The sequence below is a fragment of the Muntiacus reevesi genome, chromosome 12, assembly GCF_963930625.1.
Source record: "Muntiacus reevesi chromosome 12, mMunRee1.1, whole genome shotgun sequence".
Classification (NCBI taxonomy): domain Eukaryota; kingdom Metazoa; phylum Chordata; class Mammalia; order Artiodactyla; family Cervidae; genus Muntiacus; species Muntiacus reevesi.
Genome location: NC_089260.1, coordinates 3,760,295 through 3,787,248, shown reverse-complemented (window position 1 = coordinate 3,787,248; position 26,954 = coordinate 3,760,295). Strand labels below are relative to the sequence as shown.

The 26,954-nt window shown below is 37.6% G+C and overlaps 1 protein-coding gene and 1 long non-coding RNA gene across 3 annotated transcripts in view; one reads left to right on the top strand and one right to left on the bottom strand.

The window, feature by feature from the left end:
• Window positions 1–26,954, bottom strand: part of RALYL (RALY RNA binding protein like) — a 767,040-nt gene that overhangs the window by 467,635 nt on the left and 272,451 nt on the right. The gene's annotated exons all lie outside the window — the stretch shown is intronic.
• LOC136145265 (uncharacterized) lies at window positions 3,661–26,954 on the top strand. 2 transcript variants are annotated; one of them, XR_010658724.1, is made up of 3 exons: window positions 3,661–4,034; window positions 18,755–18,878; window positions 26,836–26,954. It is a non-coding gene; the product is annotated as an uncharacterized lncRNA (long non-coding RNA). The 2 variants fall into 2 exon arrangements; XR_010658725.1 differs by having other exon boundaries at window positions 18,755–18,938.

Here is a 26,954-nt window from a genome sequence, read left to right as displayed (position 1 = left end):
TATAAGTTTTTCCTTTATTTTCCAAAAAAATGTATTAATATAATTTGCCCATAAAGGACTATTACTGAACACTTGTTTTATGTTTTATTTTTTTTTATATTTATGTTTACTAGTATATATATACAAAGTTCAATAAAATAAAAATTTCACTGTCCGGCTATTATGATTACTTATTTCTTTCATAATTATTATAGAATAAATATGTTTTGTATAGAGGAAGGGAGTCTTAAACAAGGATCCACTACGAGCATTAACTATAGTTGAGGGGCAGATCATGTGGGCCTCACAAGCCATTGCCAGAATTGTGACCCTTAGAGAAAAATAAGCTCCAGGTCCATCCATGTTGCGGCAAATGGCGTTATTTCATTCTTTTTTATGGCTGATTAATACTCCATTGTATACATGTACCACATCTTCTTTATCTACTCATCTGCCCAAGGACCTGGAGATTATCATACTAAGTGAGATAAATTAGAGAAAGACAAATATGATATTCACTTATATGCAGAACCTAAAAAAAAAATGACATAAATGGACTTATTTATGCTACAGAAACAGGATTCCCAGGCGGCCTAGTGGTAAAGAATCTTTCTGGCAATTCAGGAGATGCAAGAGATGTGGGTTCGATCCCTGGGTTGGGAAAATTGCCTGGAAGAAGAAATGACAACCCACTCCAGTATTCTTGCGAGGAAAATCCCATGGACCGAGGAGCCTGCCAGCCCACAGCCCATGGGGTCTCAACGAGTCCAGTACCACTGAGCACCGAGCACACACGCACAAGAGAGAAAGACCCCAGACTCCCAGACCTGGGGGACAAGCAGCGCTACTGGGAAAGCTGGGGGTGGCGCAGACCGGAGGGTGGGACTGACGCTGACGCACGGGCACATTTAAAATAGATGGTCAGCTAGGGCCCACTGTACCACACAGGGAATTCTGTTCAGTGTTCTGTAATGACCCAAATGGGAACAGAATTAGAAAAAAAATATACATGTATTTAGGTACAACTGCATTATTTTGCTATGCACCTAAAACTAACACATTGCTAACAAATTATGGCCCAATATAAAATGAAAATTAAAAGTTACATATATATTTAATTAGAGGAGTGACATGATATAACTCACATTACAAAATAACCAAACTGGCAGTTTTCTTCACAACACACTGCAATGGATTATAGGAGCGAAAGCATAGAAAAAAGGAGACTGATCAGGATACCACTGCAAAAATAACAGATAACATAATAGATAATAGTGGTAACTATGAAGGCTGTGAGAACAGGCTTCATTCTGGATATATTTTGACAGTGAAATACATTTTGTTTCCTGGACAATTTTGAATCTTAGATTAGAGGAAAAACATAAGAACTCCAAGTTTTTGTTTTTTTTTTTCTTTTTTTCTTTGTTTTTTTACATTTTGTGCTGAATAATTGTAAAAATGGGCTTCCCAGGTGGCTCGGTGGTAAGGAATTCGCCTGTCAATACAGGAGACATGGGTTTGATGCCTGGGTTGGGAAGATTCCCTGAAGAGGGAAATAGCAACTCCAATATTCCTGCTAGGAAAATCCCATGGACAGAGGAGCCTGGTAGGCTACAGTCCATGGGGTTACACAGAGTCAGACATGACTTAGAAATTAAACAAGAATAACTATAAAAGTAGAACCGTTATCAACTGACATGACGAAGGTTGTAAAGGAGATAGGCTTGGTGAGAAGAGTAGGCATTCAAATTTGGATGTGCTGAGTATCGGATGTCTATTTGCCACCCAAGCGTGATGCCAAGTAAGTAGTCTAACCTATGAGCTTGTAGTATGGGCAGGGAGTGCAATCTTGTTTTGTTCCATGGATTGCATATCCTTCTCTATCCTAGCAACAATCACATTTCCTTACCCAACCGGGTAGTTGTGACTGTTCTAAGGTGACCGTTGCTAGGATAGAGAAGGATATGCAATCCATGGTACTGAACAAGATTACCAAAGAACCACGTATATGGAACCTAAGATGGAACCCTTGATCACTCCAGCATTAGAGGTTTAGAAGAAAAGTATCAATCAGTAACATTGCCTGAGCGGGGTAACCTAAGAGGAAGAACACACCCATATGATATATATGAAGTCACTTTAAAAAGCCTTTGCAAGAGTAAGATAATATCTGAAGCAAAAAAAAAAAAAAAAAGTTAGTGCAGGGTTTGGCAAATAATATGCACTCAATAAAACTAACCATTGCTAGTTTTAATTATAATAAGTCTAATTTGTGATATACTTAAACTGACTGATCTATATCTAATTCACAGGTCAGGGGAGAAAAACTAGATAAGAAACTAGTTCAAGGCTTAATTGGCGCTCACAGGGCTCCAAAATAAAACTCACACATCACTTTAATGTTGATAATTAGATTGTAATTGGTTTTGTGATTCTGTTTATATTTAATGAGTAAATACTTTTGGAACTTTACTGTTGCAGAATGAAATAAATATTACAGATCTGAAATAACATAGTAAAAATTTCGAGTCAGCACTACAGACAGGCGAGCTCTCTCTTTCCCTTGGAAGTGCTCTGTTCATTACTCAGGTTTAAGAGAACTGGCCCTAGACTGCAGTTCTTCTAGACTGCTCATCATTCCCTGCACACACCCTGACATTTCACACCTCCCTGCCTTTGCTTATGTTCTTTCCCCTGCCTGGATCCTTTCACTTGATGAGTTCTTTCCCCTCTGAATAGCACATCCAGAGTGATTAACTCCCTCTTTGGTTATCCTATGGCATTATAAATAAATCTGCATTACACTGCAGTGATAATTTACTAGTTTTTATTCTATTTAATTTCTTACATATTTATTTTACCTTCAAAACTCTGAGAAAATTGAAATCTTGTCCGTCCTTGCTGCAGCTTTCTTAGCATCTAGCTTTATTTCTGGTAGTGGAGGCACTCAATATTTGTTAAATGAATGAGTTTATTGAATGACTTTTTTTTTATTTTCAGGGTGCTATCTATGCCAACAAAAGCTGTAGACTTAATAAAAAGTTTTCCAGAAAGATAATCTGCATTAAACATATGCCAATTTAAAAGTGCAACTTAATTTGAGACATAGTAAATGGAAAAGTTATTTACATGTATGGATTGATGTAATTCAGTAGTGTCTACCTAAAAGGAGATCTAAACATTTTAACAGGAACAGAACGTACACAAGTAGACAAGGGAAAGAAGACATGAAGCATTTTACAGGATAGCTATATTCTGTCTTAGAAAATGGCATTGCTTAAAAAAATGGCTTTCAATTTAATTCAGTCTGTTTTGCCTCTTAATAGCTCTGCAAAAATATGATAATTCTCTCTCTCTATTCTTTCTTGGTAATAACTGCCTTCCCAATTAATCATCTCAGCCTTTCATCAGTTATTACATTCACCACCCTTGAGTTGATGATGTCCTTGCTTGGTTGCATGTAGGTGGAATTAAGCTTGAGGACAAAGGTGCCTCAGTGAAATGATTTACAATCATCTGTGTTATTATTAAACAGAGACCAGAGGACTATTAAGGAGCTGCTACAATGCTCGGAGTGTCAGCATCCTAAGAAAGTTATTAATCAGTTACAGCCTCGTGGCCTGATTGACCCCAGCACTCAGAGATCCTCAGCGGCTTCCCAGGGCCAACGCTGCAGCAGCAACTAATAGTCTCCAACTCAAGGAGAAGATGAAGAGGGAAAACACAAGTACCAGTTCTAGTACGTGAAAATGATGTCTCATCTCCAGAGGAAAAATGGTGAGCTCTGCCTTTTCAGAGCGTTAGCAAAGCACCGTAGCAAGTTGTGAGCACGCTCAGTGGCACCTGCCTCGCGGCCACCTCAAGGACCGCAGCCTGCCAGGTCCCCCTGTTCATGGGGCTGTTACGGCAGAAAGGCTGCAGGAGTTGCTATTTCCTCCTCCAGGAGACCTTCCCGAGGATCCGAGGATCCCACCCAAGCAAGTCTCTGTGGCCCCTGCATTGCAGGTGGATTCTTTACAGCTGAGCCGCCAGGCAAGTTCTGTCACGTTACACAGGTATGCAGATGAGACGAATATAATTTCACGTCTATACATAAAACTGAAATTTTCAATTAGAAATTTGAACAAATAATTTTATTTTAAATGTTAAATCTCCATGAATGCTGCATTTCATGTTGATTCTACTCTAATTCTCTGCTTTGTGCATTGTCAAGATCCTTAAAGTGTATGCCATACAGCAAAGAATCACAAAAGTATAAATATTACATAAGGACTGACTGAGACACAATATAGGAAAATAATTTCAAATACAGTTCTTATATTTAGCGTCTTAGCAATCTAGGGGTAAAATCAAAAGTGCTATTTTTACTGTGTCTGCTTGGGACTTTTATTTATCAATACTTAATCAGTGACCTGCAGGGTGTCATTATTTTTCATGAAAGTGCAAATATCATGACACTTACGCCGTCACACATGAAATTATTTGGTTATAATTCAATTCTTTCAATGATGGGTGCATTAGTGGAGGCCATCCGGTATAGATAAGAGCAGGAAATGAAACACAGCTCCCTATAGCAACTGTTAAAATAAAAGCAAGGACTGCTGTGAACCACTGCTGAAAAACATGTTGTCACACACATATCATTCTAGTGCATGTCTATATTCTGCTGGTCTTTATTCAAGAGAATTGTTAGCAACTTCAGTTCAGTTCAGTTCAGTCTCTCAGTCGTGTCCCACTCTTTGCGACCTCATGAAGCGCAGCATGCCAGGCCTCCCTGTCCATCACCAACTCCCGGAGTTTACTCAAACTCATGTCCATCGAGTCGGTGATGCCATCCAGCCATCTCATCCTCTGTCGTCCCCTTCTCCTCCTGCCCCCAATCCCTCACAGCATCAGGGTCTTTTCCAATGGGTCAGCTCTTCGCATCAGGTGGCCAAAGTACTGGAGTTTCAGCTTCAGCATCAGTCCTTCCAATGAACACCCAGGACTGACCTCCTTCAGGATGGACTGGTTGGATCTCCTTGCCTTCCAAGGGACTCTCAAGAGTCTTCTCCAATACCACAGTTCAAAAGCATCAATTTTTCAGTGCTCAGCTTTCTTCACAGGCCAAATCTCACATCCATACATGACCACTGGAAAAACCATAGCCTTGACTAGATGGACCTTTGTTGGCAAAGTAATGTCTCTGCTTTTTAATATGCTGTCTAGGTTGGTCATAGCTTTCCTTCCAAGGAGTAAGCATCTTTTAATTTCATGGCTGCAGTCACCATCTGCAGTGATTTTGGAGCCCCCAAAAATAAAGTCAGCCTCTGTTTCCACTGTCTCCCCATCTATTTACCATGAAGTGATGGGACCAGAGGCCATGATCTTAGTTTTCTGAATGTTGAGCTTTAAGTCAACTTTTTCACTCTCCTCTTTCACTTTTATCAAGAGGCTTTTTAGTTCCTCTTCACTTTCTGCCATAAGGGTGGTGTCATCTGCATATCTGAGGTTATTTATATTTCTCCTGGAAATCTTGATTCCAGCTTGTGCTTCCTCCAGCCCTGCGTTTCTCGTGATGTACTCTGTATATAAGTTAAATAAGCAGGGTGACAATATACAGCCTCGACGTAGTCTTTTTCCTAATTGGAACCAGTCTGTTGTTCCATGTCCAGTTCTAACTGTTGCTTCCTGACCTGCATACAGGTTTCTCAGGAGGTGGGCCAGGTAGCAACTTACGGGCAGGCAATTGCAGACTGATGGAGATTTTGAGGTTGCTAAACATGAATGGGATTCAAGACTGGCTAAACTCTTGCAGAAGTGTACGGTTAAATAGCTCAATCATTTAACAGAAAAAAAAATTAAATAAACAAAGCTACTCTTTGAGTGTAAAAGGACACACAAAAAAAGTAAAAAACAAAATAAAATTAGTGTGGTAAGCATTCAATCTAACCAGACCAGCAAAGCAGTTTTATTACAGACCATAAAATTAAAAACAAAAATAGTTTTGTTACACAGGATATATTTTAAAATGCTACATAATATGGGATACTATTTTTATCCATATTTGGAAAATTTAAAAAAAGAAGAACTAAGATGTTATTCCTCTGTTTTCAATAATGTGGTTCTACCAATTTATTTTTTATGTATTCTTTTATTTAGTCTGTTTTTAAGTACTAAAGTAAAGCATAAGCATACATTACCTGAAGAAAACCCACAACTAAATATATTTATCAATTTTCTTAAGATGGTTTTGCATGCAAGTTTCTAGAACAATATTAGAACACAGTTTACTTTTAAATTTTAATTTTTTATTCCTTTCGAAAATTAGTTGTTATTCATATATATTAAAATTACCACTTAAATATTCAATTTTATGAAGCCTAACAACTGGGCACATTTACACAGTACTGTCCAAGCAAGCTACAGTGCATTTCTATGATCCCATGATTTTTTCTAATCCTTTTCTTTCTTTTAATGGAAACCAACAAGGGACTAGATTGTGACCAATATCTGGGTTCTCAGTGGAGAAGTATGTGCTTCTTTCAGGGGTGTGTCCTAAAACAACCAAGAAAAATTAGATTCTGGTCCCTTATTTTTGCTGTGATGCCTATATTTTAGACAGTGGTATGGGTTTGGGTAGACCCTGGGAGTTGCTGATGGACAGGAAGACCTGGCATGCAAAGAGTTGGACACGACTGAGCGACTGAACTGGACTGGACTGGACATGTCTGTCTAGTATGTGCAGGCAATAACAAAGCAGTCCTTGCCTTTTTGAATCAAAGGAACAATTTTATTTAATGGATCTATTTTGTGGATAACATATGTAGAGCAAAGATTTTAAGTCCTAGATTCAAATTTCACCATGGGAGCTAATGCTGAGGAATTATAACAAGTTTAAAAATGTAAAACAAAAATTATCTAAGGATATATAACTATATTAACTTAAAATTTAAACAGTAATAAATTGAACTAAAACAGCAGTGCCAAATTCAGGTTCTTAAAAATCTTCTTTAAAAAATTCAGCATACTTGTAATTAGAACCTGAAATTTTAAGAATGTACTAATTCCAACAATTAGGACCTAACTTGAGAATCACTGGAAATTTGGGTCAATCAAGCAAGGAAGGAGGTGTCAAGAAGGCAGAGTAGAAAGAACCTAAATTCACCTCCTTCAGGCACACCAAAATTACAGCTATTTATAGAAAACCTGTATCCCTGGGTGGGGAAGATCCCCTGGAGAAGGAAATGGCAACCCACACCAGGATTCATGCCTGGAAAATCCCATGGACAGAGGAGCTTGGCGGGCTACAGTCCATGGGGTCGCAAAGAGCCAGACACGACTGAAGTGACTTAGCAGACAGACAGAGCAGCTATTAATAAGAAATACTGGGAGACCAGCAGAAAAGATATTCCACAACCAACAGTAGGAAGTAAGAACTACAGGGTGGGTGGAAGGCGGCAGAGGCACAGTAGAGTTAAGAACCAGGTATAAGCTGGGGAGGGGAGCAATTTGCAGAGGGAGGTTCTCCCGTAGGAGAAAGGAGACTGAAGCCTGAAGCTGGGGTCCGAGCCTGGGAAAAATCAGCCCCCAGGAGTTTTGGCTTTGAAGGCCAGAAGGGCTCACTTTAGGGAAAGCCAGAGGGCTGTGGGAAATAGACTCTACACCTAAAGGACACACACACACACAATCTGTTGTCGTTAGTCACTCCGTCGTGTCCGACTCTGCAACCCCACGGACTGTAGCCCACCAGGCTCCTCCGTCTATGGGATTCTCAGGCAAGAACACTGGAGTGGGTTGCCATTGGAGAACCAGGGAAGCATCAGCAATTCTGAACAGATCCTGGGTCAGATCCACGTGCCGATCTTTGAATGCCTTTCGGAGAGGCAGGCAAGAAGTGGAGCTCACCCTGGGACGTAAGCCACTGGCGTCACCCAAGTCCGAGTGCCCGTTTACCGTTAGGTCCCTGGAGCGGATAAGCACCAGTTTGGAGCCTCCTTCTCCTTTCTCACCCTCGGGACCTGGCCACGCCCAGAAGCTGGCACTGGTCACATCAGGCCAAGCGACTAGGCAGGAGGGGACACAGCCGCATGCTCCAGCAGGCCAGCTGCCTGAGGACCCAGACCACACGGCCATCCTAGAAACTGACCCCGTGTGCTAAAGGCCTCACAACTCACCCTGCACACAAGTGTGCCAGCTAGTAGCCCCAGGGCTCTCCAAGCCCTGCCGCCAGGGACCCCAGGACCCGGCTGTGTCTACAGGTGGACTGGCGATCGCTCCAGGGCCATCCTCACTCACCTGCAGTCACATTCACAAGACCCCCCGGGCCCTGGCCTCATCCACCAACAGGGAGACGCCAGTCCCAGAACGCCTACTGTCTTCACCCAGACACCCTGGGCCCAGGATCTGTACACCACAGGCTGGTAGTAGTCCAAGGACCCTTGGGCCCTGGCCCCGATCATCACCAGGCCATCATCAGCTTCAAGGCAACTTGAACCCCTCAGTCAGCTTCCCCGGGACCCAGCCCCACTAGCCAGCAGGCCGACGTGCACCTTGGACCCTTCAGATCGCTCAGCCAGCAGTGTCAGGAACTGGCCCCACCTACCACCAGGTCAACAACAGACCTGGCTCCCAGAGCCCCAGAGTCACCAACCCCAGATCCCAACTTCTCCAACCAGCGGACCAGGCATCCTCCCCGCAAAGGCTTTGCAGAAAGTCACGCTGTGACCCAACCTTGCCAACCAAGCACCAGTAGCCTCCACACAAGAGAGAGCCTGGCAAGGAATGAAGCTCGGGGTCAGCCACGCCTGACTGCTCACAGGTATTAACTTGCCAAAAGAGAAAGACCTATGCAGTGCACATAGCGGGCATCCTCAGAGCATAGCGTTCTGGCCATCAGACGGGAGACCTGTAAGATGCTTCCTACAAAAGGCCACTTCCCTAAAGTTTGGCAGCAAAACCAACTTTCCAAGGTGGGACACAGAAGGAAAAACAGCAAATTGGGAGAAACGAGGCATCAAAGTAACATGTTCCAAACAAGTACATGAAAGGCAAAACTACAGAAGAATGAGAGGGAGTGGAGATAAACGATCTACCGGATAACAAGCTCAAGTTAATGATCTTAAAGGTGTTCAAAGAACTCAAGATAAATTGGATGAAGAGTTGAGAAGTTAAATTCTTTTTTTTTTTTTTGCTGTTTAGTCTCTAAGCCATGTCCAACACTTTTGCAACCCCACAGACTGTAGCCTGGTCCTGTCCTATTTTAATTCTGTGGATTGAAAGACTGAAATAAGGGATTATCTTTATGATTTCAGGATGCTTGTATTAAAAGTTTTTAGCAAACAGTTAAACAACAAATTAGACTAGAGGGACTTAGACAGTCAGAGAGGTAGAGAAAATACTCCACTCAAAGTAGCAGAATGTATATTCTTTTCAAGCGCACATGGAACATTCTTCAGATAGATCACATGGTAAGCTACAAAACAAGTTCCGGTAAATTTAAGAAGTTTGAAATCATATCAAACTTATTTTCCAATGAAAATGTTATGATTCTAGTAATAAACTGCAGGCAAAAATTCCAAAATAAAGAAACACCAACGCTCACATGACTAAACAATTTGCTACACTATTATGGATGAATTACTTAAGAAATTAAAAAATACCTGGAAACTAACAAAAATAATTATCTTTTATTTAAATTTAAGTTTTTGGGAGTCACTGACTTTATTTTTATCATTTATTTTATTTACACTAAATATAAAACAATTTACCAGTACCTTCTCTATTCATTATCAAACCATACTATCCAGTCGCCAGCAATCATCATTTTAACTTCTAATCCCAAATATTAGTTTTACTTTTCTGTGTCCTCATACAAATGAAGTACAATACAAGCTATCTTCTGTCTAGCTTATTATGTTTTGCAAAATATCTACAAGACTTATCCATGTGTTAGCTGTTCCTTTCCTTTTTATTGCTGAGTATGAATATATTACTGTGTTTAAAATCCACTCCTCAAGTATTTTACCCATTCTTTTACAGATGAACATTTGGATTGATTTCAGGTTTTGCTGATTATAAATCCTGTGCTCCAGGATTTCTGTGAGCACAAGTGAAAATATATTTTTGATAAAATTCAAGATAGGACGAGAACTTAGTCTGATAAAGGGCATCTCGGAAAAGTTTACAGTAAATACCTTACATAATCATGAAATACCAAACTTAGTTCCTTTCGGAGAAGGAACCAGGAAAAAATGTCTCCTATTACAGCTTTATTTCAATGCTGGAATTTCTAGCCAGTGCAATACTCCAAGAAAAAGAAATGAGAAGCATAAAATTGGAAAGGAAGAAGTAGAATGGTCAATGTTCTTAACATCATTGTTTATGGAAAATATCCTTATAAACATTACCCAAAAATCTAGATGATCAATATCTCAAGTTTGTAACGCTGTAGGATGCAGTCAATATACAAAAAGAAATTTTATTTGTATGCAATCTAGTGAATATTTGGAAAATGAGATTTAGAAAAATATAATTTATAACCATAAGTCTTTTTAAGCAATGCCATTAAGATGTAATAGACAAGGGCTGTACATATTTAATGTATATAGCTACATGAGTTTGGAGACAAGAATAGTAAATAAGAAGAATAGGAGGAAACCTTTAAACATGATGAATGTTTACAGCACAAATAATCCTTTAAAAACAGACTGTCCTCAAATTTTGGCTTTCTTTTATATCCTGCCCTGGCCGAGACTTCTTCACCCGCTTCGGCTAGCACACTGTACCCCATTTCTCCTCTTATCATAATAACTAGCTATGGTAACAAAGTATGTATTGTGGAGCTAGTACATGTAGAGATCTGTAAACTCAGAAGATACTAAGCATCATATTAATATAAAAACATTAAAGGACTAGTCAATTATTTACTTCATTTTAAAACTTTCCATGGACCACTTTTACTAGCTGTTTTCTTTAGAAGGCCACCACCCCTCAGCTACAGAGCAGACTAATTACAACCACGACTATTAAATGTACCTTGGGCACACATTCATACCTCTGTTTTAGAGCTCAGAATCAGTAATCTGTAGGGATAAAAAAAGTCATTTCCACTATTACTGGTCCTTCTACTTTCTACCTGGAACTCTAGAAAATGACTTCTCTTTTCATCCCAATAGCAATGACAACACTACTTTGAACCTGAGTCTTTTGCTGCACTTCTTTTTCTCTCCATCTCCTCTTTGACCTACTTGTCTGCCTTTTCCAAAATTCTCTGTATATCTCACTGCAGAGTAGCTCCTCTGACCAAGCTTTTAAGCTATCTGTTTTTCCTGCTCTATCCAATTTAGGCTGTGCTCAGAAGTCTTTAATTACAAAGGTAAAAGCGCTCATTAAGGTGCCTTGGTAAAAAAGACAGTTGTCTTCCTAAGGGAATCCTATAGACAGCTCTTACACTAAGCATTTTTCCCCTCAGTGAGTCAAGACCATTAGAAGCACAAGTGTACAGTCAAACTCAGGATCACTAACCCACTTTAGTTTTCTTTTGATAATGAAGATGAGTCACAGTCGTGAGTCACAATTAAAGTGTACTTTTCTACCTTATAGTCTCCAGTTATTCATCATAATATTCCAAATGTGGAATATATATTAGATGAATGTATCTTGAAGCCTTTGAATAATATTTTTATATTCACTTTTAAATATAATTAATAACCAAGGCCTATTTATCTGACAACAATAGGAGCAAGGAAGGGTTCAAGATTGGGCCCCATTGGTCAACTAGTTTATTATGTGTTAGAGGATTTAGAAAGGAAAATACTGTTAATTATATCAAGCAGGGCATAACGTAAGCTCTTAGTAAATACCTGGGAATTAATTGGTATCAGTTCCTTTGGAAACAAAAACAGTTCCCAGTATTCTGTCTCTATCTTTCTCTCTCTTTTCTGTACGAGTAGTCTGTGATGTTATTATGGATCAAAATCTATTTGCCTGGATCAGTTCTGAACGCAAAATCTCAGGATGCAACTTCCAACTTCAGTCAAAACAGACTGTAACAACTGTTGGACATTAAAATATGTTCTGATGATCGGAAATGGTTAAAGTTTCCAAATTCTCAGCAGATTAAGTAACATCCTCTGGGAAGATTGACTCAAATGGAGAACAGTTGGACTTTAATTAAGAGACTGCTTTGTAACAACGTGGCTAGAATTGCAAGGCATTATGCTAAGTGAATAAGTCAGGGAAAGAAAAATGCTGTGTGATATCATTACACATGGAATCTAAAAGTGCAGGACACTCACAGATAAAGAGTTGGACGCGTCTGAGAGCCTCTCACCTTCACAGATACAGAGAAAAAAACAGCTACCAGTGGGGACAGGTAAGGGGGAGGGACAAGATAGGGGTTGAAAGTCAGAGGCAGAAACTCTTAGGTACGAAATAAGCTGAAAGGATATCGTGTACAACATGGGGTATATAGCCAATATTTCATATTAACTATAGTTGAAGTATAATCTTTAAAAATTATGAATCACACAATACTGTACACACATAACTTATATTAGACAGAAGCTATACTTCAATTTTTAAAGCAAGGATACTTTAGAACTACAATAAAGTGTGTGTGTGTGTGAGTCACGCGGTCTGACTCTTTGTGACCCCATGGACTGGATCTGCCAGGCTCCTCTGTCCGTGGGATTCTCCAGGCAAGAATACTGGAGTGGGTTGCCATCTCCTTCTCCAGAGGACTACAATAAGAGATGCTTTTAACATATAGAAACCAGACAAGGAAGGAGGCGGAAGCAGCATAAGTAGCAGCCACGTGATCTGTAAAGTGCACTTCCTGCTGCACTGTGATTTTCCTCTCCTAAGAATAATTATTCTTCTAGGATATAAGACCAGACTGACTAACAATATACCGACATTTCCAGAACAAAGCCCCCACACTGCTAGTGACTGACTAATCTGAAGATATGAATTAAAATAATCTGAAAATAACTCTTCATTGTTTCCAAGGTGAAATTGATCCTTAGTTTTGGAATTGTCATACACTTATTTGAATGCTAAACACAGGTTCCAGTCATTTTGGGGGGAAAAATCTTGTACCATTTTTGTGGCTAATAAAATGATTGACCCAAACGTTCCTCTGTGCTTATTCTATGCTGCCCACCTTCACTTACGATATTTATGGTGGGAGGCAGGAGAGACTGATTTCTGTATTCGAAATCAGGAGCTTTGTGTTAAGCGTCTGGTTGTCATATTTGTGCATAATGATGATAAAGAGTCAGGGTCTTCGGGAAAATGAAGCACACTTAGTGAAGGGTAATTTAGGAGATTTTAATAAAGGAATTGTTTACACAATGTGTGGGATTGAGGGGAAGGCCCAAGAGGCACGCAGAGTCCTGCGTGTAGCATCCGAATGGATAAAGCAAGGTGGCGATACGGAGTCTGAGCAGGGCACCCCTGGACAGAATCGATGGAGACACAGACAGAAGGACTGCTCACGTGTCAGCGCCTGGAAGCTAAGGCCGTCCGGGGCAAGCAAGACGCGTGATCAGCCTATTTCTAGAGGTCATTAAATAAGACCGAGAGCTTCTTCAAATGCCAAGAGAAGCAGTTTATATCCCCAAGTATTCTGATTCATGTTATTTAAGGTAGGGTTAGACATCCATAATTTTTAAGGCCAAAACAGATGATTCTACTATAAAGACAATATTGCTAGACTGCTTAGAATTTTGCTTGTGTAAAAAGTGATTATCGTAGAAATTTGGACATTATAGTTATTGTTGTGTAGACATAGACCACATTTTCTTTTCTCTCTCCTATACCCTTCAGTGGCTTTCCATCTTCAGAACATGCTATAAGGCTTTGCATGTATTTATTTATCTTTTTGTCTTTCCTCCATTTGGCAAGAAATGTTTACCTCTCTAACCTGGATACATTTGTGGTCTTGTGTGTGTGTGTGTGTGTGTGTGTGTGTGTGTGTGTGTATGTTCAATCACATCTGACTCTTTTTGACCATATTGACCATAGTCCACCAGGCTCCTCTGTTCATGGGATTTTCCAGGCAAGAATACTGGAATGGGTTGCTATTTCCGTCTCCATTCATGGTCTTTAGTAGGCTAAATCAGTAATATTCTGAACAAAGGTAGAGATAGATTTTGTTAAGGCATGAGTAAAAGGCACAAATAAGTTACATCTGTATCAATATACATAAAAATGTTGGATTTTAAAACTATTATAATCCACATTAACACATACTCTGTATCACGCTTTTACTGATAATTTCACACTGAGAATTCATCCTTGAAAGAAATAGGAACAGAGTTTTAAAGTAAGAAAAATTAAAATGTTATTTGAGCAGTTAAATTTTAAAAACTGTTTCATTTATTCAACAAGTATTTAGTTGGAGACACTACAAAAATTTATGAAAACTGTTCCTCACCATGAAAACAAAGGAGGTTCTATTCTGATACTCTTACGCTTTACTTGTTTGGTCTGATGCAATTATTGTTTAAGTCTACTTGACAGGAATCATATCTTTCCTCTGAATCCTGAAGGGAGTTAAAGATATCACTGGTAGTCATTTTATGACAAATAATGCTAAAATACTATTATTTCTGCTCTGAGAATCAAGATGAAATGTTAAAAGTCACTTTGTATGAAGCTATAATTCAATTCTTTTGTCTGAACTGCAACTTTCAAAAACTGTTTAGTATTTTTTACCTTTGCATAAAGTGATTATGAAAGGGAACTGGGACTCACATTGAATTTCAACAAACAGAGAGAATGCTGGTAGTGAGAAAGGCACAGGGTTGGATGCTAAGGAAGAACGTCGAACATCCAACACTTACAACATGCTGAATAAAATTTAGACAAAGATGTGAAGAGGTACAAAGTCATCTGTGAATTAGGTCAAAATGACCAATGCAGTTTATTGGGATAATAAGATCAGAAAGATCTGAGATTTAGTCTAGAAAATAAAGTAAGGATGAAACTTGTATTATACTTTATAAGGGGATAAGTGAGTCAAACAGAAACAAAGAAAGTGGCATATTATGACCCCAAGTTTTCTTTCACAATATTTTTGCCCTGTGTGAAGCGTCCCGAAGTACGCCCTGAGTTCCTATTGCTCTAAGCTATCTCTGAATCACCTCACCTTCCAAAACTGTGCCTTAATTACCACATACAAATCTAACGCTGCAGGATCTGTTTTGCTACAGGTGTATTTACACCTGAGTGCCAGGTATAGTTACTGCAGTTACCTACAGAGCCTCTTCAAAATCAAAGCATTCACAACTGAATTAAAACTTTCTAATGCTGCATCCTTTCTGCAGCATTTTAGAGCTCCAACACTGTCCCCCAGATTAGTGAGACACAAGGGGAGAGGCTAAGAGAGGTGTTTGCTCTGGTTCCATGGATACCTTTACAAACAGAGAAAATGTATCTAAGAAAGGTAGCAATGAGGTGGAAAAGATACTATTGTGAGGGACATGGGTTGGAAGAGATAGTCAATGTGAGCCAAGAACCTTCAGGTATGAAGAGGAATATGACAAATCTTTAGAGATTATCAGTGAGCAAACCTCTGTTAACTTCAAAGGAATAATGATGAGTTGAAGAAAAACCTAAGATTTTTCTTTTTTAAAAAAAGATGAAGGATACTTCACTTTTCTTGATTTTTATCTTTTTAGAAAGCAAGACAGATTTTCCACAGAGTTAAGGTGTTGGGAATGGTAGTAGAAGCTTGAGTCATGTTTTGATATTTAATAGGTTGTTTGTGGAACATGAAAGTTTTATCCAGAGGTGATTCCATGTTAGCTTTCCTTTGATGCAAATAATCAATTGGATATATGAAATAGGATTACATTCATCTCTCATTTTAATGAGGTAATTCAGAAAGGAAAGAATCTGCTTACAATGCAGGAGAACCGGGTTCAATCCCTGGGTCAGGAAGATCCCCTGGAGAAGGGAACGGCAACGCACTCCTATTCTTGCCTGGAAAATTCCATGGATGGAGGAGCCTGGCGGGGTCCATGGTGTCTCAAAGAGTCAGACACGACTGAGTGACTAACACTTTCACCTCTCGTTTTCACCTCACAGTTTATTGAGCATAGCCTCTGATCTCACCATCTTGCAGACAGGCTGCTCTATGACTGCATTCCTCGTCTTAATGGTGATTTTCCGTATGGAGCCCACAACCACCTCTATCTCAGATTGTAAGGTGCAGAAAGGTCAGGAGCTGTATTCATTTTCAGTCACCATTTTATCCGTGACACATGGTAATAATAACTTAAATATTTGTTGAATGAATACTTGCTATTAGTATGATCCTTTGGACCTCTTAACTGGTTTATATTTCACCTCATATCATTTAGTAATCTAAATTGAAAAATTTAGCTAAATTGAAAGCTAAATTTGAAAAATTTGAAATTGAATTGAAGCTAAATTGAAAAATTTCCCATACTGTCATTCCTTTGACAAAATAATATTTTTAATTATCATGCATTCAACCAAAATATGTCAATTTAATATGTTTTTTCAAACGTGTTCAGTAGTTCAGCAGGCTTGATCCACTCCAAAGTGACAAGATAAGACAACTGAGGAAAAAATAAAATATTAGTCATACTGCCAACAATTTCTTTAGCCATTAGGTACCAAAAACATTTTATTAGAAGCCTCTTTTTACACTGTCTAATGAATCAGCTAGCAACTTTTCACAATCCACACGAAAGAAACTATAGTCCCCTCTCTTTAGTATATATATCTAAATATATTTTTCTTATTTTTCTGGTCCTTCACTAAGCTAGGGCTGTTTGCCCTCAGAAATTTTGCAGTAGGGATTTTCCCCATCCATCCAAACTTGTTTTATTCATTTTAAAATACCTTTAGAAAGGAGTTTATGTTCGTGATTTTTCTGTTTCGTTATTTCAAAGAAATAGCAGGGTATAGAGTACACTCACCATACAAAACTTAGTCTAAGACACTTCTAAAAGCATCAAAGTTTCCTCAGCAAAAGCACTTCCACGAAGTACATGTCCAGGGATGGCTCTTTACCCTGCCAGGGGCCTGGAGTTTTCATCTTCAGGACAAAGTCAAGGTAAAGCCTAAGAAATTACTGCATACTGTAATTGCAAACATATTTCCTAAATGGTGACCCACGGAGCTTGAAACTCCATTGGAGGAACTTATCCCACATACATAATGCTTTAAAGAGCTAGAAAATTTACTGAAGCACCATGCAATTTGCTCATGAACTTGCACTTCTCCCATTCCCTGGTTATAAAAATATTTTATAACTAATTAACACACATTTCTAGCAAGGAAAAATAATTACAAATTTATTTTACCTGAACAGTTACTTACTAACTTATATTAAAAAGGATTCTTTTTAACTCAACTATTTCCAGAGATTTCCAAAATTTGGGGCAAATAAAAATAAGACCTTTTACAGAAACAAGCATGAAACTACTAAAGTGGAAATTATGTTATTAACATTTTTTTTGTTATTAACATTTTGTATTCAGCTAATTTAGCCCTTCTACTTCGAAATAATCTTCAGTCAACAGTGCATTTTACTAGTAAGCCTCCTTTTCCATTTTAAATTCTGTAGCAAAGATGGTGCCAGCAATGATGAAACTGACAATAAATCAATTATTGAAACAGCAAACAAGCTCAATTTATATTTCATCCTTTACCTTACGATGACAAGAATCTCAAGGGGTACTTAATAAATCAGAAAGGTAAATTGCCTGAATTAGAAGGCACTTTAACAGAAATGAGAATTTCATATTGATAAGCCATATTCCATTCTATTAATATTCTTTGAGGCAAGGATTTTTACAAATAGATTTTATGCATAACAGTCCTAATAGTATCTATAATAACAATATCAGTAACACAGAGTACTTCATATAGAACTTATTTGCATGATATGCAGGTTTCATAGCCAGACCAGGGTGATAAATGTAGCATAAATAATTACAGCTTGATACCTATAAATGTATGGAAATTTTCACTTCTGGAATTGACACTGTCTTTATCTAATAGATTGGAGTGTTAAGATTTTCTCAAAATGATTTCTAGTAACTAATGAAAAATCAAAGCACATTGTTTAAATAAGAAATGTACACAAAATATACAACAGTGTGAGATCCACAGAATAATGCATGTTATATTTAAAATACTTTATCATATGAGGCTTATTTTTAAAGGCAAAAAAAGATCAAATAAAGAAGATTTCATTCTTTAAAGCATCCAATTTGAAAAATAATTAATAAAGGAGATCTCTTAATAAAAGTAATAAGTAAATCTGAATATTTTGTACTAAATGTTAATTGCATAAATTTACATTAAATTTTTCATTTGTCTCTTGGTAAAAGTATTTTAAAGGTTATTAAACATTTTCAAGATGATAATGATGATGGTAAGAGCCTATAAAATCTAACATATCCCTTCTAAACGGTTAAGTGTATTCTAACATTATTTACCTAACTGGATTATCTGCTCAACCTAAAATGTTTCCTTTGACATTCCTTTGCTTTTAAGTATATAATTTAAATTAAGGACTTCTTAAGATTTTGTTGCACAAATATTCTATTACATATGAGAGTTTAATTCTTTTAAAAAAATCTGAATAATTCAGTTGAAAAGATGAAAGGGTGGCAAATTAAACCATACTATGAGTATATGGATCGATCAAAGAAGCACTCCCTCCCTCAAAGATATGTACAGGAATGTAAAGGACTACAGTAAATCAATTTAAAGCTTTCTAATTTGTTCCTTTTTTTTTTTTGTCTGACAGAATTCTAAAGCTGTGAGCCACCAAGGTCAAGGATTAGGTCTCACAGCTGCCATAAGAAGAGTCAAGGCACAATTTCAAAGAGAAGTCCATTAAAACAGATCCTCGTCAGGGAGCAAGTCAGCAGGTAATCCACAAGAGACAGTTTTCAGAAGAAAACAGTATTTTTGGAGTTATTAGAATGAAGGTGAGCTTTCAGGAGAGTAAAAATAAATAAGTCTAGTGGTATTTTTCATCCTCATTAAATCTCTAAGTAGTATCCAGTTGGATTTCATGAAAAGGTATGAACTCATCCACTGTTTTCCATGTTGGAGCGCACACTGTCTGCGCAGAGATCTCGTTTGCATTCACAGCCCTCTGTGGTCTGGTCCAACTATATTTCAATCCTATTTCCCCAGTCCTTCCTTATGTACTTGATGTGTCCTAGTCACACCACTGGGACTAGGTCCCCGATACTAGCAGGTATGTTGGCTGAGCCCTGGCTCCATAGTTTTCTTCGCCCGGAATTCTCTCTTTGCTGTCCCAAAGTGTTACTTCATCTCGATTTAAAGTTTTACCCAATCTCTCAGAGAGAATCAACAGTACCACAATTCTGAACTCCCTTGGGACTTTTCATCTTTCTTCTGCCACCAAAAACCTTTCCGTAATAGGAAAGAAAAAGATCTGACTCCATGTTAGACCTACTCTTTTTCCTGTGCTTAGTCATGCTGGCTCTGTGTCTTAAAGAATGTTATCTACAGCCTGAAATATACAGGACAGCCTGTTCTCAAGGCTCTGACCTTTAAAAGTCCATTCATATAGAGATTAAAAAGTTGCAGAACAGAGATTAACATTTGTCTTGGTGGAGTTCACAGGTACATCATGACCTGACCAACACGGACAGCCGCAAAAACAAAGGATTTCAACACCCAGAAGCTGGCCATAACCAACCACGCCCCTCCCTCCCTTTGCCTCAGCTGCTTTGCTGCGATCTTTCACGGACTTGGGGTTCTTGGGGTACACGCCACTTGTCTCCTGGCATGGTCCTGCAGGAAACCTTTCTCTGCCCCTAACCCCCACGTTTTGGTTTCTTTGGCTTCACAGTGCGTAGAGCACCCTTGTGTTCGGTAACATTTTACCCCCATGCATTACAGAAATTCACAGATTTATCTCCCTTGAGAGAGGAAAGGAGAGGTCAAACACCTTATCCATACAGACATGTATAGCCAGGGACACAGTGGATTCTAATAAATGATAAATGAATGAATGAGTGGTGAATGCCATATGAAAGAATGAATTGAAAAAAAAAAAGGTTTTCCAAGTTGTACATCGATGCATGGCTACTGGATTAGCAGCAGATGAGAAAATGGCCAATCCGAGGTAATTATTAGGATATTTTATATAAGAGGATAAATACTAAAGTACTCATTGTGAATAAGGTCATAAGTGCATTTTAACTGAGAAGTTTTCCATGTAACAAACACTGAGCCCCTAATTTCTATGTGTAAATCACTGTCCAAAGTATTGTCGTTCAATATACTGCCAAGATTACTAGATTTATTTCCCTTATATAACAAACAATCCTCTATGTTTTATGAGCCAACTAAATGTCCCAAGAACTTTACCAATATAATTCACTTTTTCCTCATAAAACTCTTGAGAAAGGTTAGCACCCCCATTTTACAGATGCAGAACTGATGCTCACAAGGTCAGGAGATTTCCTCAAGGTCACAGTGAGGATACACAGTCTATACTCTATCTTTCAAGTGCGGTGTGCCCTGCAGCATGCTTTTGGCTGTGTGATAATCCTATATGCATTAATTTATGGTAATGTGACATTTGAGAGACTGGGAATCTTTTAATCCTTGTTGTCTTCTGTCCACTTTAAAAAGCCTCAAATCAAAAACTTTATTTTAAAAATCCATTATTTCCACTTATAGCGATAACTTTGAAATACATGAATTCAATATATTTCCTACTAGGTGTGGTATAATTTGATTTTCTAAGACAATTTTGAGGAGAAATCCTACTTCTGATACCAGGCCTGTGTACTGATTCCAGTCTTAGCAATCTCAAAGCCAAGAAGCAACGTCCAGTGTTATACAAAAGTGACCTGCTGAACAGGACGCGAGCATGCTCTTCATGAGACATCAACAGAGTCTGGGGGAGGGAGCTCCTGCTTAGATAACTGTGATTACCAACCAAAGCTCTGCACACTCACAGCCAAGTTTGATTGTAATTCGTTTGTGTAATCATCCCTCCAACCTATAATTACACACACGGCCAATGAATTAGGAAGGAACACACAGAAAAAAAAATGAAATGGAGTAACTTTCAGATCTAAAGAGGCAGGATCTGGAACACAGGCTGGCGTTCAGCCCGCACGCTGCTGCTGCAAGAGCTACTCCAGGAGATCATTCAGAGTCACCGGGAACAAGAACCGGTATTCACATGCGAGGTACCCCACCCCATGCCGGCAGGCCACGATGCCTGTAGAACAGCAAACTGCCAGCAAGACTTCATGCTGCTAGTAAAATCTGAAGTGTGCAATACTTTAATTTCATACTGCTCTTGTTCAGCTCAAAAAAGCTTTCTTTGGCAACTGGAAAAAAAAAGTCCTACACAATCAGTCATACCTTGGCCTTTCAATCTCACGTGTTTCAAGAAAACCACCTCCTGTTTTTAATTTCATTTCAAACTACACGACTACAAACATGACCAAGTTATATTTTCTGAAAACTATGCCCTTGGGAATTCAATTTTCATCTCAAAGAAAGAGATACATATTTCCAAAATGATGGTACAAGGCTTAGGAGAACTATTAAATTGCCATTGTTTTGTTTTATGGTAATACATGTATTACATATTTTTATTCAATTCAGTAACTTAGCAATAAATTCATAAAAGAAATACTTTCCAATCTTTTTCTCAAAATATATTAATTGGATTTTGATACAATTAAAAACACCTTTTCTTCATATACCAAGAAAAAGGAACAAAGTAGAGATAAATATGGCAGCATGGGTAACTATCAAAGAATATTATCAAAACTGAAGAAAGCCACATCCAATATGATTCCATTTATAGAACATTCTGGAAAAGGCAAAACTATTAGGGCACGTAGCATATTAGTGGTTGCTAGGGTGGAATCCAAAGAGGCTGCTGGGAATATGATGTTCTATACTATGATTTCAGTGGTATGTACATAACTATATAATAGAAATGTACACCAGAAAGGACGACTTTTACTCTATGTAATTTATTGCTCAGTGAATACTACTTAGAAGTCATCTTCATGCATGTTTCCATATGATGGCTGTTGTTCAGTTCCTAAGTCGGGTCTGACTCTGCAACCCCATGGACCACAGCACGGCAGGCTTCTCTGTTCTTCAGTATCTTCTAGAGTTTTCTCAGACTCATGTTCATTGAGTTGGTGATACTAACTGACCATCTCATCTGCTGTCATTCTCTTTTCCTTTTGCCTTCAACCTTTCCCAGTATCAGGGTTTTTTACAAAGAGCCGGCTCTTCACATCAGGTGGCCAAAGGACTGGAGCTTCAGCTTTAGCATCATGCCTTCCAATGAATATTCAGGACTGATTTCCTTTAGGATGGACTGGTTGGATCTTCTTGCTGTCCAAGCATCTCTCAAGAGTCCTCTCCAGCACCACAATCCGAAAGCATCAATTCTTCGCTGCTCAGCCTTATTTATGGTCCAACTCCCACATGTGTACATGACTACTGGAAAAACTATATGGAATTTTGTCAATGAAGTGATGTCTCTGCTTTTTAATTTGTTTTCTAGGTTTGTCATAGCTTTTCTCCCATCAAGCAAGCATCTTTTAAATTCATGGTTGCCATCACCATCTGGAATGATTTTGGAGCCCAAGAAAATCAAATATGTCACTGCTTCCACTTTTCCCCTTTCTATTTGCCATGAAGTGATGGGACCAGATGCCATGATCTTAGTTTCTGAATGTTGAGTTCTAAGCCAACTTTTTCACTCTTCTCTTTCACCTTCATCAAGAGGCTCTTCAGTTCCTCTTCGCTTTCTGCCATTAGGGTGGCATCATCTGCATATCTGAGGTTGTTGCTATTTCTCCCAGCAATCTTGATTCCAGCTTGTGATTCATCCAGCCCAGCATTTTGCATGATGTACTCTACATATAAGTTAAATAAGCAAGGTGATGATATATAGCCTTGACATTACTCCTTTCCCAATTTTGAACCAGTCATTTCGTTCCATGTAAGGTTCTAACTGTTGCTTCTTGACTCACATATAGGTTTCTCAGGAGACAGGTAAGGTAGCCTAGTAGTTCCATCGCTTGAAGAATTTTCTACAGTTTATTGTGATCCATACAGAAGACTTTAGTGTAGCCAACAAAGCAGAAGTAGATGTTTTTCTGGAATTCCCTTGTTTTTTCTATGATTCAGTGGATATTATAGCAATTTGGTTGCTAGTTCCCCTGTCCTTTTTAAACCCCATTTGTACATTCAGAAGTTCTCAGTTCATGTACTGCTGAAGTCTAGCTTGAAGAATTTTGAGCATGGCCATACCAGCATGAGAAATGAGTGCATATTTCCCAAAGTTCACTAGAAGATAGATGGGGCAAGTATTGCTATCTTCACTATTTCACCGAGGAGTACTTGGTGCTCAAAGAATTTAAATTACTCACTTGAGAACAGCTAGTTTATATATGTCAGAAACAAGCTTAATTTGGGTCTTCCAATGCCAAATCCAGCTTTTTTCCTATTATAGCATGCTGCCTCTTCAGATACTTTTGAATAATATTTGATTCAATTAAAATTAATCCCCAACTCCGAAATTCACTCAAGGCATCTCATAGTGAGATTTTCCATATTTAAAAACAACATTGGACACCACCACCAGGCAAACGCTAACTTCACTGTGAATTTAATATCATGGTGTATCATGACATTTTGGCAGCAAACATATCAAAGATTTAAGTCTTACTTAATAGAGATGTCATTCAGATCACAGAAAATAAATAGACGCACTGCACTATACCAGATGGATGACTTCTAGAGCAGGATATCCACCTGAGTAAATAATGTTTTGAGAAGAACACAGGCAAATGAAATTTCATTCTGATTAAGGTACATCACTGTCACGTTAGCAATGTTTGAAAGAACAGGAAAGTGTTAAACTGGAACGCAAAAGAGGGGCATTCTAACATCTATCAAAATCTGCATAAAACAGGATATCGATGTTTATATATTGTTCAAGAGAGCTAGACCAAAATCTTATAATTCTTAGGTTTGCTATAGTTTTTAGTTCAATATCTGATATACAGTGAGTGTGAAATGTATTTTGAATGAATGAATGAATTACAACTTGGGTTATCCAACCCAGGGATGAGTTGCTTTATTAAGTCATCACCTATCCTTTAATAAAGATTTGATGATAAGGTGCAGGGATGCTATGAAAGACATTTCTCTATTAGACAAGGGGTTGGTAAAAATGTGGAAGGTTTCTTCTAAAGGTATGTATTCTGGGGAGAAAACTTGAGGTACAGAGTAGAAATGAGCTTGAATCCCTGCAATTTGTGCATGGAAATAGAAAATCAGTGGATAAAATAGAAAAAAAAAAAACAACTTTTTTTGTTGAAAGCTTTTTAGCAAATGATGTTGTAACAACTAGACATCCACATACAAGAACGTGGCTGTAGACACAGACATTTCATTCTTCACAAAAATTACTCTAAATGGATCACACACCTAAATGTAAAATGCAAAAATATAAAACTGCTAGAAGATAGCATACTTGAAAATCTCAGTGCCCTAACATTTACTGATGATTTTCTAGATATAAAACCATTTTAATCTCTGAAAGAAAAAACAAACTAGACTTGATTAAAATAAAAACTTAGACTGTATGAAAGACTTTGTTTAGGGAATGGGACAAGTCTCCAACTGAGAGAAAATATTCACAAAATATACATCTGAGGAAAAACTGGTAACCAAAATATACAAGGAATGCTTATAATTCAACAATATGAAAAACAATACAGCAAAAAATGGGCTAAATATCTGAACAATCACTTCACCAATAAATAAATAAAAAAACAGACAAAAAGTAAGAACAGGAAACTATGCTCAACATCACAGGTTAAACAGAGAATTGCAAATTAAAACAATAGACATTACTACATAGCTATTAGAACTGTTAAAATCCAAAACACTGGCGGCATCGAATGCTAGCAAGGAAATGGAGCAACAGGAACTTTCATTCATTGCTGACAGGAATAGAAAACGGTATTGCAATTTGTGCAAATGCAATACTTGGCCAGTGAAAATAGTCTATATAACAACCTAATAGTGGATACTTGCCATTATACATTTGTCAGAACTCAAGTACAACACAGGATGAAGCCTAATGTAAACTATGAACTTTAATAAATTGCAATACATCATATTGGTTCCTTAATTGTAACACATGTGTCACTATAAATACAAGATGCTAATAATAGTGGTGATGAGGAGTAAAGGATAAAAGCTAACATAATTTCAGAGCTTAAGAATTTGCAAAAGTTTATGTTACAACTCAATTAAACAATATTTCAAAGACTCTAATTGTAATTATAATGGATACATTAAATATAAAATATAAACTTTTAGAAATAATTATTCTGTCCTATGAACGAGTCTAGTATCTCTTTGATCTCTTTCATGACTACATATTTAATAGCCTTGTAAATTAGCAAATGAAAAAATACAGTGGTATTTCAGATTTTATTTTACAGTTTTACTAAAATTCTTAGCTTCTGCCTGAAACCAAAATTTTGCAGAGATTGTACTTTTAAGATGTGCTCCTCTGAATGTTTAATGTAAGTTATTTCTTTATTGTCAATTATGCTGAAGATGTAAAACAAAATAGCCATTCATTTTAGTTATGAGTTATGAGGGCCTTCTAAAAATCTATATTATTCTTCATTAGATTTTTCTTGGAGACTTATTCTTGCAACTTTTTCTTAATTTATATCAATGAATATACTTTATTTATGATAACAGATAAAAGTTCTTCACAGGTATTCTGTCACACAAGACTGATCTATTCAAATGAAAGATGTAATAGAAGAATCACACTTATCTCTATTAAATTTTATTGCAATCTGAAATATCATTTCCACATCTGAAATGATGGAGTTTCAGGAGTTATTGAAAAGTATTTTTCAAAATGACTTTCCAATTTACCCAAATGTAAACAATGTATATGCATTGAGATATATACACAATTGTTCTTTAACAAAAAGTAGAGAATAAATATTGCTTGAAATGCAATCCTACCACTTGTTATATCCACACTGATATTTTGGGTGTACTTTCTTATCTTACTATCCCTGCTATATGTAGCTTTATCTTTTGAATTTTCTCTACTGTGTTCCCAAGATAATTATTTTGAATGTATTTCCAAATCACTAAAGTAAAAATTTACAATAATTTTTATGTTTAGATTTATTATATAACTTGGGTTTTTAATATTTCCAAATGGTAATACATTCTAATGATTCAAAACTCACAGAATGAAAAAGATCTCTAATAACACAGCTATGAGAGTTTTTCCAATAGTTTCTTCATCCTCCAAATCTCTTTTCATCGGCGACTAAACTTATGATTTGTACACATATACATATGTATGTAAACACATGTATGAACTTTTCCCATTCAATATAAGATGGCATTATACCACATACTCTGTTCTGAGCATGTTTCTTACTTTTTCAATTAACAATGTATCTTGGAGAACATTTCACATTAGGAAAGAGTTTTCAAATTAAATTTATTTTTCAAATTAAATTTTTATAGCTTCATAATATCCCATTAAATGGATGTACCAGGGAGTTCCCTACTTATGAGCATTTTACTCTTACCAATGATACAGCTACAAACTATCTTGTTCATTTCGCATATGTATAAATATATCTTTAGGGCAAATTTGTAGAAGTGGAATTTCTTATTGAATGACATTTGCATTTAAAACTGATGGACAAAGCTGAATTGCTTCCACAAAGGCTCGACCAATTAATACTTCCACAGATATTTTGAGCTGTCATAATTCATTTAAACCCTTCTCTGTTACTGCAGGATCCCTGGGTCAGGGAAGATCCTCTGGAGGAGGAAGTGGCAACCTACTCCAGTATTCTTTCCTGGGGAATCCCATGGGCGGAGGAGACTGGCAGACTACAGTCCACGGGGTCCCAGAG